The following is a 15,853-nucleotide window of genomic DNA, read 5'->3' on the forward strand; positions in this document are numbered from 1 at the left end:
TACTGAATTCTATTTGCTAATGTTGTGTTGGGAAGTTTTGCTTCTTTATTTATGAGGGATATCAGTCTATAGTTTTCTTTTATGTGTGTGACTGTCATCTGGCTTTGGCATCAAGATAATAGTAGTTTCAGGGGCGCCTGGGTGGCTCAGTAGGTTAAGAGTCCGACTCTTGATTTCAGCTCAGGTCCCAATTTCAGGGTCATGGGATCGAGCCCTGCATTGGGCTCCACACTGAGCATGGAGCCTGCTTAAGATTCTCTCTCTCCCTCTCCCTCTGCAACCCCTCTGACGCTCTCCTGCTCTCGAAAAAAAAAAGTTAATAGTAGTTTCATAAAATAAATTGGGAAGCATTTTCTCTTCTCTGTTTTCTGGAAGAGATGGTGCAGGATTGGTATTAACATTTGGTAGAATTCTCCAGGGAAACTGGAAATTTCTTTTTTGGGGGTTTTAAAACTATGAATGCAATTTTCTTAATAGTTATAAGGTTATTCAAATCATCTACTTCCTATCGAGTGAGTTTTGGGAATTTGTGTCTTTCAAGGACTTGGTTAGTTTCCTCAAAATTCTCAAAGTGTGTAGAGTTGTTGTTAGTATTTCCTCACTATCCTTTTGATTTCTGAAGGGTCTGTAGTGATATTCATTCGGTTCCTGATATTAGTAACTTGTGTTTTGTCTTTCTTCTTTGTGTTACTGGAGTTTGTCAATTTCACTGATCTTTTCAAAGACCCAGCTCTTTGTTTCATTGATTTTCTCTAATTGTTTTCCTGTTTTCCATTTTATTGATTTCTCCTCTCATTTCAATTTCCTGTCTTCTGTTTGCTTTGACTCTATTTTGCTCCTTTTTTCCCTAGTTCTTAAAGTAGGAAATTAGATTATTGATTTGAGACCTTTTCTCTTTCCTAGTGTAAGCGTTTGGTGCTATAGATTTCCCTTTAATGAACACTGCTTTCGTTGCCTCCCACAAATTTTGTGATGATGTAGGTTCATTTTCCTTCAGTTCAATGTATTTTTTAAATTTCTCTTGAGACTTCATCTCTGACCCACAGGTTATTTGGAACTGTGCTGTTTAGTTTTCAAGTGTTTAGATATTTTCCTGCAATCTCTTTGTCATTATTGATTTCTAGTTGGATTCCATTGTGGTTACAGAATACATTCCATTTTCTTTTCATTGTTTAATATGTCAAGGTTTGTTTCATGGTACAGGATGCGGTCTAACATAGTCTGTGCTCCATGGGCCCTTGAAAAGAATGGGTATTACTCTCTTGTTGGATGGAGAGCTCTGTAAATGTCGCGTTGGATCCTGTTGCGTGACGGTGTTGCTGAGTTCTTCTATATGCTTGCTGATTTTCCGTCTGGGAGGTCTATCCCAGCTCCCCACTCAGCCTTCTCTGATGTCACCCCAGTAGGGAGGTTTGGGGTGCCTAGCTACAGATTAGCAAGGGTAGAAGTCTATGTTTTCAACCTTTCCTTTGCAGATGGGGTTGGGGATGGGGCCACATTTTTTTTCTTCCTGTGCCTGGCTGAAGTAAAGTTGTTATTGCCTAGAATTCTCTGCCTTGCTGGTCTACCTCCTTTCCTGGTCCTTTGGTTAGAGACACAGCCTTTTTGGTTTGGGTTTGGGTTTTGTCTGCACCCATTGGTGCTTCCAGACTGCAGGCTTTTTAAGCTTCAACTCTGGGATACATGAGGCAAAACAGAGATCTAGGGCACCTACCACCGTGTCATTCCTCAAGTCCAGACATCTCTTCCTGGTGTACCTTCCTCCCTCCATCTTTCAGAGTCTTCTGTGTTGTTTTATTTATAATGTCGAGGGGTTTTGGGTGTACTTACTTAGTTTTTAGTTTGTAGTTTTACTTAGTGGGAGGAATAAGGAAATGGATATCTACTCTGTCTTCCCAGAAGCAGGAGTCCTGACTTAATCTTTTAAAATGTTACATAATTTTGCAGAGTATGACTTTCAGCAGTTTATTTAACTATTTACCTATTTTATGAACTCAGATCATTTCTAAACTTTGATGGCTGGTATTTCCACAAGCATCCATTCAATAAATATTTGTGTACACACGCAAGAGTTTCTTTAGGATAGATGCTAAGAAGTGGAGCTGCTGCGTAATAAGGGATGTGCATTTTACTGCTAATAGATGCTTCCAAATTCCTTCTAATAATCCTGTACTCCACCCAGTAGTGTATGAGAGTAGCAGTTTTGCTCACCTCCATGCCGACACTTCATATAATCAAACATTTAATTACTGGTGTGATGGGTGCAAGATGGTATCTGGTGGTTGTTTTCATTTGCTTTTCCTTGATTACTAGAGGTCGAGCATTTTTTCAAAAGTCTATTGGCTATTTGTAACTCTCCTTCTGAATTGACTGATCATATACTTTGCCATATTTCTTTTGGGTTGTTTGCCCTTTTTTGCTGATTTACGGAATCTCTCTCTCTCTCCATATGTATACATATATAGATAGATAGATAGATAGAGATATAGATAGATATCATTGATGTATATATATATCTCGATATATATATATGGAAAGATAAATTTTTGACCTAATACATGTATTGCAAATAATATACTTCTCCCAGCAGTTTATCATTTGTCTTTTACCTTTATTGATGGTGTCTTTTGTCTAAGAAATTTTTTTTGATGGAAATTCAGATTTATCAACCATGCCTTTATGCCTTGTGTGTTGTTTAAAAAGGATTTCTCTACACCAAAGTCACAAATATATGCATCTACATATTTTTATTGTAGTTATAGGCATGTTTTATTTTTTATATTTAGGTGTTTGAACTATCTGAAATCATGCGTGTGCACTCACGTGCACATGCGTGTGTGTGTGCGTGTGTGTGTTTAGTATGCGGTAGGGATCCAATTTAGTTTTTTCCAAATGAAAAGCCAGTTGTTCCAATACTTTGCATCGAATAGTCCATCCTTACACTACTGGCTTGTAAACGCCACTAATATTATTTATTTAATATCGTTGCATGTGTTGGTTTGGGGGCTTTCTGTTCTCTTTCACTCATTTATTTGTCTATTTCTGTGCCAATACCATACCTTACTAATTATGATAGGTTTGATACCTTGTATAATAAATTATCCTTCATTGTCATTTCCCCCCAAAATTGCTTTAGCTTTTCTTGTGCATATTCTCTTTCATATGCTTGCTTAAATCAGTGTGCCAGGTTCCACAAAAAATTCCTGTGGCAATTTGCTTGGGATGGTAATGAGTTCACAGATTAATTTAGGGAGAACTGAAATCTTGTCTCCTTTTTTCCACGCAACTGGTCCTCCTTCACAAAGAACACCGGGGCCCGCGTGAAAGATGTTTGGGGCTAAATAAGCCACACGAGACCCTCCCCCACATACACACGTTTGTTTCTGTGTATTTGTAAAAGCCTCTACTTCAGACTCCAAGGGAAAACATTGATTAGAAATGTGGACTCTGGGCACTAGGTCTGTTGTTCAGTGGTACTCCCGAAGCGGGGGCAATTCCTTTTCCTGATTAGAAAGAAACAAACAAAAACCCAAATTCTGGCTTGATAGCATACTTTGTTGGCCTTCAAAGGAGGGGAGTGAGGAGAGGATAAGGTAGACAAGCAGCACGTAGTAACCTTAGGAGACAGTGGGGTCATGATTTTCTATCCGGGAGAGCCCAGGATGACAGCAAGTGTGAATGGTGGAGGATGGGAAGAACCAGGAATTAGGAGTGGCCTCCTATTCCACTGCTGGGATCTGAGGGTCAGGTCCTGAGGAAATATGGAACCACCCACTGCCAGCAGGGTGCTCTCCTTCGGGTCCATCCATATAGGGTAAATAGGGGAAGATGAACTGGGTTAGTAGCTGGGCCTATTGGGCCTGATGTTCTGGGTAGACTACAGTGTGGATACGGAGGTGGTTCTGACTACCTTTGGGTCCACTGCTGACATAACACTCCCCAGTTCTGTGGAATTTCTGTCTTGGCGGGGGTGCTGATGCCTAGAAAATTTACTCTCAAATAAAAATGCCCCGTTCTACCACAATAGAGCCATGCTGCCTGCCCAGTGGTATGGTCATTGAGTGTCACCAGCTGGCAGCAGGCACTCGCAGCCAGTTGGAAGGTCTTGATCCTTGGCCTTGGGGTACAGCTGCCCACTCAGTTGCTCTGGCAAATTGCAGACCTAGAAGGATATTCAGTAACATAAGACAGTCTTGGAGTTTCATGGAAGCCCTCCAAACTTCTCTCAAGGAGCCTATAGGGGCTGGTTTAGGAGTTCTTGGGGGTGTGCAGATGCTGTCTGGGCAGGGAGCTCTGTCCTCCCCATGTTCCATCCGGCTGACAGGATGGACACTGCCCCAGGACATAGGTACTCCCCGCTCTAACACACAAAAGGTCATGGTCTCCAGGGCAAGAGTGGGGCCTAAGCCACCAGCACTACCCTGTGGATTTTAGCACCTAACAAGGCCAACAAACCAACAAGCCAGTTGCGGTAAATACGTTATGAGAGGTACAAAGTCCTATGGGGATCTTACTTACCTCACTTTTTTAAAAAAAGATTCTATTTACTTATTTGAGAGAGGGAGAGAAGGAATGAGCAGGGAGGAGAGGCAGAGGGGGAGAGAGAGAGAGAAGCTGACTCCCTGCTGAGCAGGGAGCCCAATGTGGGGCTCGATCCCAGGACCCCGAGATCATGACCTGAGCCGAAGGCAGACACTTAACAGACTGAGCCACCCAGGCGCCCCTACTTACCTCGCTATTAAAATCCAATCTATCATTAACACTTTTCCCACTCTTGGATCTGTTCCCCCCCCCCTTCTCATGACTCTGATTTAGACCTTACTGAGCGCTACTAGGTCCATTTCTCTGATCAGCTTTCCTTTGATGCATCTTCCCAACTCAAAGCTCTGATCATGTCCTCTGCTCCATAATAAAACATGTTTACGGAGTCAAGCCCAGCACCCCCTGGCTTTCTTCTCAAATGCCATGTGCCGGCATTTCTTTTCTTTTATTTCCCAAATCGTCGGTGTTTCTTACAGCGCTTGATTTGGAAGGCCCTCTAGGATGTGGTCCAACCTTCCCTTTCTGTCTCTGTGTGTTGCACGGGTGCTTAGGAGGACGATGCAGCTTGATGCTGTGGAAAGCGCACCCTGAACTCTGGAGTCAGATAACTGATTAATCTAGCGCGCCCCCGGCCTTGCTTCTTAGCTTCTTGACGCTGGCCCTTACCCCATCTTTCTCTCATCCTCGCTATCCCATTCTGTGAAGGCCACGTAAGAAAACGACCCCTATCTGAGATCAGTGGTAAAGACGCAGTGAGAGTGGTGGGGAGCCAGGCTTCCGGCTCCGGAAGCTTCCACGACGCGGGGGTTGGGGTAGGGTTAGGCGCCGGCTGGAGGAGCAGGTGCCGGCGCACAGCTGCCGTCGGCGGCGGCCGCGGGGCTGCTTTTCGTGCGCAGAGCAGCTCCGCGGGTCTTGGTGCGTCACCGGGCGCGTGCAGAGGCGGCGAGGTTGCGGGGGCGACCGGCGCGGGCGCAGCCGGCGCGATGAGTCACGGTCCCTCTGCACCTCCGGAACAAGAGGCTCCTTGGAAGCGGCCCCGCTCCCGCCCGCGTTCCTCCCCCGCCCCACGGAACGGCCGAGGCAGCCCCGCGCCCGGCAGAGGGCGCTGCAGTGCAGCCGCTTGAGCGGCCACGCCGGCAGGCGCTGCTTCTGGCTCAGAGGAAAAGAATCCGGGGCCCAGGCGGTGAGCTGGGTGCGAATGTCTCTGCAAGCCCCGGCGGTGGCTTTGTTTTTGACACAGACATGAACTGTACCTAAAAATGATCGGTTCCTGTATAGAGTGATGGCCCCGACGGGGTCCTACTGGAGAGAGCCTCTTCTTGCTTCCCGCAAGCTTTGGAGCAGAGTTGGCGGAAGCAGGCGACTTCCCCCCTCTTCCCAGAGAGGGTCCCTGATAGGGTGGGTCTCCCCTTTCCAAAATCGTTCTCCTTAGGTGGCCCAGCCCTTGATATTCTCCTCTCTGACCTTTCCCACCCAAGGTGAGGGAGGTTAGAGATTTGGGCTGACCCTAATGAAAGGCAGGAGAAAGCGCTCTGGCTATCAGGGTAAAAGGGTTTCAGGGCCAGCCCCATCTCAAAGTTGCTGTGCTACCTTGGCCATGCCATCATTCATTGATTCAGAAAAAATTCGCCGTGTCCACAAGGTACTAACGAAAGGGGAGATGGAAGAGGCCAAAGCTATGAAAAGACAATTACCCGAAACTTGACGCAGCTATGCCTCACCCAGGGCCCCTCACTTAGGTGATCCATACATATTTGCTGAAGGAATAAGTGATAGGACCTCATCACGGCACACTAGAGCAGGGACTTTTTGTCCCTGGTGTGTCCCTGGTGCCTACAACAGTGCCAGACACACACGGGGCGCTGAGTGTTTTGTCGAACTCACGGTAGAGGAAATGTGCGGAGTTTTTGTAAGTGCAGAGGGCACCTAACCCCATAAGAGTATGTGATGCTTGAACCAAATCTTGAGGGAGAGTGGGTATTAGCTGGGCCCGCAGGGCCAGAGAGGAGGGTGATACAGGCAGAGAGAAGAGCCTGTGCCAAGGTACAGAGCCCTCAGTGTCCTCACCTCTCTGCACCTGCATTCCATCCTGTAAGGAAAAAAAGGACAGGGTTAGCTCTGTAGTCGCGCAGATTCCTCTAGTTCTAAGAATCTCTGATCCTAGAAATGAGCACATTTACCCAGGTTGGGGCCTGACCAGTGCTGAGCAGCTTTGCAATCCAGAAGTTCGGGGTTCTGACTTTGGCTCAGCCCAACTTCAGAATAAAGGCTTGGAGATCTTAGGCACCTCTTTTCATCCTGTCACTCTCTCTTTCACTTGGGAAATCTCCCTCGAGTCCCCTACAATCAATTACACCACAAAAGTCTGCACTTATTTGTATATTGCCATAATTTTCCTTTGTATTAATTTGGTTGTTGAAATAAAGCCTTTGTTAATTACAGATTTTTAAACTAACACAGGTTAATCGTGGCCAACATGGAAAAGTACCACTGAAGAAAAGAAAAATCACCCATACTTTCACTACCTGATGTAGTTCCTTGAAAGTTTGTTATTAAAACCCACATACATGGGGCGCCTGGGTGGCTCAGTAGGTTGGGCATCAGATGCTTGATTTCAGCTCAGGTCATGATCTCGTGAGTCCTGAGATTGAACCCCACACCAGGCTCTACGCTCAGTGGGGAGTCTGCTCCCCCCGCCTTGCACACACTCTCTCTCTGTCTCACTTTCTCTCTAAAATAAATACATAAATCTTTTTTAAAAAAAAAATCCACATACACGTGAACTTCTAAAACCCACTGTCACAGATGGCTGCCCTGTGAGTTTTGTGTTCCCAACAAAGCATGAGCTGAGGGCAATCCTCTCATCAGTTGTGTCTCTGATGGGAAGAGATGTTGGCTGGGACCCCAAAACTTCTATTATTTTTTTAAAAGATTTTATTTATTTGAGAGAGAGAGAGAACACAAGTGGAGGGGAGGGACGAGGGAGAGGGCGAGGGAGAAGCAGACTCCCCGCTGAGCAGGGAGCCTGGATGACCGAGTTGAGGCTCAATCCCAGGACCTGGGATCATGACCTGAGCTGAAGGCAGATGCTTAACCGACCGAGCCACCCAGGTGCCCCAAAACTTCAATTCTTTAGCCAACTGTAGACCTTCCTACTAAGTCCTCAAAGAACATACTGTTCAGAGGACTTTTCATTGGGAGGCAGAACTCTGCACCCAAACCACTATGTAGCTTCCTCACCCCATCTAGAGTTGGGCTAGATTATGTGGGAGCCACCAGACTTTGTTCCAGACCAGAGACAGCACTGAGCAGCTTTCTGGGGTCTCTGGGGAGAGTCTGCTTAGGAACTTACTTCCCTACCTGCCTGAAGGGGCCCCCACAAATAAACCCATAATCTTAGCCTGCTCAGTTTCCCCTGTGTCTTCCACGGAGAGCTCCGTCCCCAGCACACTGGTCCCTTTTTGTGGCCTAGTTCCTTGCTATTCGATGTGGGATCCATGGGCCAGCAGCATAGACAGCCAGATCTCTAGATGATGGTTTGTGTGTTAATGTTTAAGAAGCAAAGTGCAAATTCTATTTCGGAAGGTCTAGGGTGGAATCTGAAATTCTTCATTTTCTTTTTTTAAGATTTAATTTACTTATCTGACAGAGAAAGAGCACAAGCAGGGGGAGCAGGAGAGGGAGAAGTTCCTGCTCAGCAGGGAGCCTGGTGTGGGGCTCGATCCCAGGACCCCGGGATCATGACCTAAGCCGAAGGCAGATGCTTCACTGACTGAGCCACCCAGGCGCCCCTGAAATGCTTCATTTTCTACCATGCTTCCGAACAACAGAGATACAGCTTCTTCACAGAGCACAGCCTGACGAGCAAAGATCTAGGAGCCTCTTTTGCCTTCCCTTGCCCTCCCTGAAGGTGAAGGAGCGGGAGAGGTCTTGCGTGTTCCCTAGAGGTTAGAATGTGTAGACACGTGTACATACACACACACAGAGTTGAGCGCTGTGTCATGGGTGTTGCATACATGTTTGATGAGTGACTACATGAAGTTGAGAAGAAGCCCAAAAGCTACACTTGCACCCCTCCCACGACTTGCCCATTTCAGCATCAATATCATCAGCTTCTCAGTCACCAGATGGAATTGGCACCTTAGCCATTTTTGCCCTCTCTCTGTCTCTCCATTCTCACTGCTTCTATTCTCATTCACATACTTCTCATGTATCCCCTGCCTTCCCGCCTCTGGTCCCTTTCCCCTCCAGTTTTACTAATAAGACGCTGCAACTACAGTCTAGGCCTTGGAGACATAGTTCCAGAATCTTTCTTCTCCACTCTGGCCCTGGTTTTGCTACCTTGGTGTCTCTGGTTCCTGGAAACCACATCTGGTTTTCCCAACTCCCCCAGCCCTATTATAGCCTCACACTTAACTTAATGCCCCCATTCATCCCAGCTGCTGACTCCATTACCTGCCCTGCAGTGCCTTTGGACCTGACAGCTCTCGCATTCCAGCCTGTTTGCAGTGCCCCAGGCCCCTGGATGGTCCGCAGGGAAAGTCCAACATGGCGGCCTCGTTCTCTCTTTCCATATTTCAATGACTTTATATATCCTGCCTTCATAAGTGAGTTCTAAGCTCCTGGAGGACAGGGCTATCTCTGTGTCTTATTCGTCTTTATCCCTTGTGACACCAGCATCTTCATTCATTCATTCATTCATTCACTCATTTCTGAAAGACTGAATGTCCATTCTGTGCCAGGCCCGGTATCAGGTGTTAGGGTGGCGGAAGGGAGGCAGACACAGTCTAGTATGTTCTGGGAGGTTCCAGGCAACGGGGAGGTCTAATAACATGAGATTGGCAAACCGATTGTGGGCCCAGGCCGCTAGAAATATTTGTGAACATGGTGGCGAACAGGCAGGGGCTGCCCATGCCTAGAACAGATAAGGAAGAAATTTGGGCTGGCAGATGCTGGAGGACCGCCTTTAGGAGCCTGGGGGAGCAGTGGGGGAAGGAGATGGAGCATTGTCTGCTCTTTCCAAAATGAGCCCACAGAAGGGAAGTAGCAATTATGGTTCTGACAAAAACAATATTTCCAGTTGTTACCTGAAACAATAGGATTTGGGGGTGTAATTCTGAGAGGCGGGTGATGTAATGGGAATGGCACTAAACTTCTTTCTAGAACTCAGATTCTGTGACCTCTTGACCTGGGCCTCGGTGCCAACTCTGCCTCTTTCACTGGCTCTCAGACCTTGGCCAGCTCCGTTCCCCTACCGCAGCCTCCGTTTCTTCCTCTCTGACTTGGCAGGATGTGGAGCGGGGTGGTGTTCAAGGAGCTTGGAGTCTTGAACAGTAAGCTTCCTCCGGGCTGTTGACATTCTTGGCATGCAACAGGGACAGAACCATGGATCAGGAAGGCTCAAGCAGCAGGGCAGACTAAAGTCGGGGAGGTGGGTGCGGAGTGGAAGGAGAGAGGACCTGACTCAGTTGCCACATCGGCCCAGTGCAAGGATGGCTTGGATCCTCCCCAACCCCTCCTCCTCCCCGACCCATGACAACTACAACACGTTAGAGAGGCTGCGGGTTTCCAAATCACCCTTTAGCTTGTTGGAAGTTTGTAGGCACACGCCAGACTCTTCAATGGGGAGCCCAGGGCTGTGGCAGAGCCAGTGACTAGAGGCATTGGGCAGCTGGGGGAGGGGGCAGCGAGGGAGTGGGAGGCTACAGGGAGAGGCCTTAGGGGACTCTCCTGAGGTGAAGCCCAAGGACAGGCAATCCCTGAAAAGGAGCTCACTTCTTAGCCTCAGAAGAGCTGGCCTTGGCAAGTGTTTTAAAGGAAACATTTAAAGATCCCAGGTCTCCAAAGAATACAAATGGCGTGGTATTATGCAAGGTGTTGGAGCCGTCTTTGCATAGTAGGGGAACTTCACTGGAGGTAGGGCTCGGCCCTGGGGGTTATCTGCACCCTAATCTATAGAAGCCCACTTTGGGAAAACAATAAGAGCTAACGCTTTCTGAGCATCTGCTATGGTCCTAGGTGAGGATCTAAGCGCTTTACGTATGTTAATTAACTCAGCGCATACTCAGAGCCACCCCCGCTTCACACAGAAGACAGGCACAGAGAGGCTAAGTAGGTTGGCCTAGATCACGCAGCTAATGAGCTGAGGAGCTTGCAGATCTGTCTCCGGAGCAATGAGTCCCAGTGCCATTAGCAGCATCTGTGACCGCCACCAGCAGAATTACAGCTCTTTTATCACCTTCTACTGGCTGCGGGCATCTCAGAACCTCATTAATGCTCATCACAACCTCAAAACGAAGGTAGTCATTAGACCCACTGCTAGATCTTGTTATACTGAACGTGGTCATGAAAAAGCCCACACGACCGGATTATAAATTGTATTTCAGTACGAGGTCATCAGTTTCCTTTGTCATCCTTCGTAATTTATTCCGTGCGTTTCAAAACTTTTTTTTTTTTCTGAGAAAGGGTCCATAGGCAGCACCAGGCTGCCAAAGGGGTCCACAGCCTGCTCTAGAAGGTTCTTCCAGTAGAGGGTGGGCTGAAGCCTCGGGAAGCATTTGCACTGAGCACCCCTCTGTGCCAGGCACTCCGCTTGTGTGCTTTCACTGCGGCCCCAGGACGCTGGCAGCTAGCTGTGACAAATGAGGAGGCTGGGACTAGCAAGGAGGGAGCCTTGTCTCTACAGGCACCATCGAGTAAGTGGCCAGCCTGGGACACGCATATCCAGGTATGTCTGACCAGAGTCCATTTTGTAACAACTGCAGCTCTCTGTCTTCCCTGGAAAACGAGTGCCGGCCCTCAAATGCAGTTCCCTCAAATACAAATGACCCCCCCAAGACAAAGGACACCTGAATGCACACTAGCCGACACCACTTTTTCAGCCCCAAAGCGTCAGTAGACGTGGGGTGTGCATTGAGGGCACTTCTGGGGAGAAGGGGAGCGTCTCAGAGCATTACCAGGCTTGGTGGTTGGCAGCTGGGGGGGGGGGGGGGAAATAATGGCTGTCAGCTGCCTGCATGAGTTCAAATCCCAGCTCTGCCCCTTGCACACTCATGAACTGATTGCTTAACCTCCTGATGCCTCAGTCTCCTCAACTGCAAAATGAGAACGGTAACGGTACCTCCGAAGCTGAGAACGGTCCCACGGATACAGTGGGGTAACACACGAAGCCATTGGTGCGAGCCATTGCCGCTATTTTCTCCTGAGAGTGTTGCATGGAGGGAGCCCAAGGCTTCCGGAAGGACTTTGGGAGATGCCCACCCTTTGTCCTTCCCCGTATCTGTTACCTGCTCACCCTTGCTCGGATTCCCAGACGTAGTAAGCAGTAGAAGCCCTCAAATCTGTGGCTTGCATCCCTGACTGCACACTGAAATCACCTGCAGAGCCCTCACGATGGCAGGTGCCCAGTCCCCACCTCCAGACTAACAGGATCTGACTCCAGGGCTGAGGCTCGACTAGGAGCATTTTTCCAAAGCCCTTCAGGAGATTCTAATGTGGAGACAGCTCAGAACCATGTCCTCAAAAGGAAATGGGGCTGTGTGCTGCTCTCGGGGGACAGCGAGGAAGGAGGGGGAAACTCGGAGACCACGCCCTGCTCTGCAGACAGGATGAAAAGGAACAGAAGGCCAGGCGTGGAGACGAGATGGCCAGCTTCAGGAAAGAAGAGGAGCGGGAGCCTGCAGTAAGCGAGAGCCACGGCCGAGCCACCAGGGCCTAGGTGCTTTTCCCAAGGAGGGAAATGGGGAATGGGGGGCCAGAGGGCAGAGGAGGATGTGCTCACAGCCTCTTTGTGCGCCCTCGGATGGTAGACCCTGACGGGTCGTTAACACCTCGCAAGGAATACGGGAGACAGTCTGTTCCTCCTCCCCCCCCCCCCCCCCCNACACACGCACACACACATGCACACACACACACAATGGCTCCCCATCCGCCCACTCACAAGCTCACACCCAGATTCTGCCTCCACCCAACCCTGCAGGAAGTCCCAACTCCGATCCATGCAAATATCTGGCAGCCAGAGGAGCAGAGCTGCATGCGGGAGCAGGGGGGGTGGTCAGATCCCGGGTCCCTAAGGGTGCTGCAGTCCTGCAGTCGGCTGTAACAGCAGACTGCAGCAAGCCTGGAGCTCGGCAGCGCTGTGATTATTATGTTTTCACATGTCAAGAAAGGAATCAGGGGCAGAGGAGGAAAGTGACTCGCTCTCGGTGACACAGGGAGTAGCGGTAGAGGCAGGACTCCAAGTCCTGTGCTCCTTTGCTCACGCTCACCTGCAGACTTCGGCTTCGGCCAGTCCTGGGAACTGACCCACTTCCCACCATGGCCCTGTGTCCCTGACAGGGTCTCCCGAGTCACCCAGCAGAGGTCTCGAGTGGGCTGCTCTGAGGGAACCTCAAATAAACCTCCAGCTCTGAGTCTGAGTCAAGGGTGGGCATGTGGGGCATTTGGGGCTTGGCACTTGTGTTACCTTCCCCTCATCTTTTGTCCTGGAACATATTTTGGCCAGGTGAGATTTTTCTCTCTGCCCTCCCCCACCCTGCACCACCCCAAAGTGGAGACTATGTCTTTAAGAAAGGACGAGTCAGAGCCGCGGGGATCAGTTTCAAGCAGCCCTCAGAAGGCGAATCTGGATTGAGTTTAGGAAGAAAAAAGAAGGGGTTAGCTTTGGTCCTGCCTCCTTTCCTTTCTCTCCTTTGCTCGTCCCTCCTCCGGCCTTAGTCTGGAAACTCTGTTAACTTGGCCAGGAGGTTACGGAGCCCAGGGCTTTCCCCAGCAGCCTTGTCCTCTCACCTTGTTCCTCCTCCACCTCCCAAGCACGCGATCTGGAGGACTACTGGGCAAGTTGCTGGAATGACTAGGTACGTGGTCGGGACATTTTAACCTTCGCCCTGTCAGTGAGGTCTGGGGAGTCCAAGACGGACCTGGTGGGGAAAGGGAGGGGGAACCCCAGGACTTCCAAGAACCTTGGTAACTGAGGCAGGGAGAAGATGGATGGGCTTTGGCCACACTCCTTTCGGTGACTCCACTAGGGGCTCTGTCTTCAGGTGTCTGTAGGCTCAGAGAGAGGCTTGGTCCGTGCAGCTTGGCTCCCCACCACGCTTGTGAGTTGCCCACTCAACCCCTGATGGGTGGGAGTTTGGGACTGAGGAGTGTTGGGTTTCCTGCTGGAGGAACCGAAGCCAGAGGGGTGCTGGGAACCCCATGAGAGAGGCAGATGGCACTATGTCCAGCCCCAGTCCTCTGGTGGCATGTAACCTCTCAGATGAGGTCAGTGGGATTCGATCTGCTCGAGTTGCACTTGCAAAGGGTCGAGAGCCATGCAAGGTCTCCTTGGGTTTGTTTTCAACTTTCTGAAATGCCTACAAGCAAGGTTCTTAATTTTTAAGGACTCAGTTTACACTTCAGAGAAAAGGACTTAATGATACTTAGCCAAAAGATGGAAACCCAGAGAAAGGGTTAGAGAAGGCAAACGGGGGGGGTGGGTGATAGAGATTTCTATGAGCTCCAGAATGTTTTCCCTGTATATTTTAGGATTCATCCATGCATTTATTTATATATGTATTCAACACACATCTGTTAAATGCTTATTGGCACCTATTACTTATGTGGGGAAACCAGCAACCCGACATGGCAGCTGATCCTCCCACCTGACCTCCTTTTCCAGGTCTCTGCTCCTCCCTTCCCTCACCCACATCCCAGCCCACTTGAGAAGGGAAGAGGCACCAGCTTCTAGTGTACTCTGGTGATCTGATGAGGGCACGATAAGTGCTGACATTGTTGGCAATAGGTGGGTACGTCTCACCTGACAACAGTCCCTATTGAAAGAGACTTGGGCCTGAGCTCCAAACGTGACCTCAAGCACCTTTGAAGGTCAGGAACCAGCAGGGATGCAGAAGGTTAGCCTAACCCCTCCCAGGAGGAAGGGGTCAGGCCAGGCCTATCTTTGGACATTAGGGGTAATGCTGGGCCCCTGGTTGGGCCTTCAGCATCATATGTGGGCCAAGCAGTGGTTGGCTTTGCCAAGAGCATCTGAGGACTGTTCTTTGTGACTTCAGTGAGTTGTCATAACTTGGGCAGCGGGCATGCTGGGATCTCAGCCACCTAGGCTGTTGAGGAAGGGGCAGGGTTGGGAATACTGGTTCTTGGGTGGTCCTTCGGGTATGGAGGGCTTAGGCATGGCATAGGAAGGCTCGTGTATATCTGTATATGTGTGTGTGTGTTTGTGTGTGTGTGCGCACGCGTGTGTGTGTGTGTGTGTGTTATAGGAAGTAGCCCCTATGAAAAAGAGCCTGACAAAAGCCGGTGGGAACTATAACCCTATCTTAGTAGGCTTGGGATTCAGGCCTGGAGTCATAACTGGCAGGTTGCATAAGGGCTAGTGAATACAGTGAAGGAGCACTGCCAGGGTCTGCTGACCCTGCCTGGGCAAAAATGGGAGGGGACTGAGTGGATGGGTGAGCTTCGTGACTCTAGTCGAGAGGGGTTGAGTGGGACTGCCAGGAGCTACACCACCCTACTTACAAACAGAGCCTCACAGCAATATCTGTCTACACTGTACTCTGGAAACTTAGGGCTTGAGCTGGGCTTAGCTGAGGGGTGGTTTCTGAGCCTGGAGGGGAGATGGGGAATAGACTGTGTGATTTCTCCAGGCTGTGATGTTGACACTCTGCAAATGTATCCTCGTTCACCCTTCCAATCCTATCATGGCTGCTCCTGTGTTCCCATGAAGGGCTGGCACAGAGCCAGACCTCCCATTCCTGCAGGTGGACCCTCTGCCCTGTCACGTGTCAGACCCACTTCCTGGATCACAGGCTCTGCCTGCAAGCTCCTGTCATTCCTTCGCAGAATAAAGCAGCTGCCCTGAGCAAGTTGTTCCTCCGGGTTGCTGAGAGGAAGGGGGGTCAGGGAAAGCACGAGGATTGTGTTAGAAAGGTTAAATGTCAGCCAGCATTCTAGAGGTAGAATAGGGAGCTGGGCCTTCCCATCTAGGGCCGGTTCACGGAAGAAACTCAGGAAAGGTGGTTTCCTCTCCCTGGTGAGGGTGCATTTTTTGAGAAGTGCCTAGCTTCCTCTCCATTTTCTCTCCAAGTCTGATCATCTGAGGGGAGCAGGTTTTGTGTACTATATTCTTTTAAAGTGGAGAAAACCTCCCCTGAAATGTAAAGCTGAGTGATTCCAGTAAAAAGATCCAAGTGAATGAGGCTTCTGCCCAAGTATGGGAAAATATCCATCCATCTCTCCACTTAATTAGAAAAATGATCTGCCGAGTAGTGAGTCACGCTGCCCGTCAGCGAACAGAACCATCTCTAGCCAC

The 15,853-nt window shown here is 49.3% G+C and overlaps 1 protein-coding gene across 2 annotated transcripts in view; it reads left to right on the forward strand.

The window, feature by feature from the left end:
• Window positions 1–13,159: 13,159 nt before the first annotated feature.
• LOC100478758 (NHS-like protein 2) overlaps window positions 13,160–15,853 on the forward strand; it is a 122,709-nt gene continuing 120,015 nt past the window's right edge. Inside the window, exon 1 of one of the 2 annotated variants that reach the window (XM_034649682.1) lies at window positions 13,160–13,397. The gene's annotated coding sequence lies outside the window, so the exon portion shown is untranslated. The remainder of the gene's footprint in view (window positions 13,398–15,853) is intronic. The other variant, XM_034649688.1, reaches the window with a different exon arrangement.

This window comes from Ailuropoda melanoleuca, chromosome X, assembly GCF_002007445.2.
Source record: "Ailuropoda melanoleuca isolate Jingjing chromosome X, ASM200744v2, whole genome shotgun sequence".
NCBI classification, from domain to species: domain Eukaryota; kingdom Metazoa; phylum Chordata; class Mammalia; order Carnivora; family Ursidae; genus Ailuropoda; species Ailuropoda melanoleuca.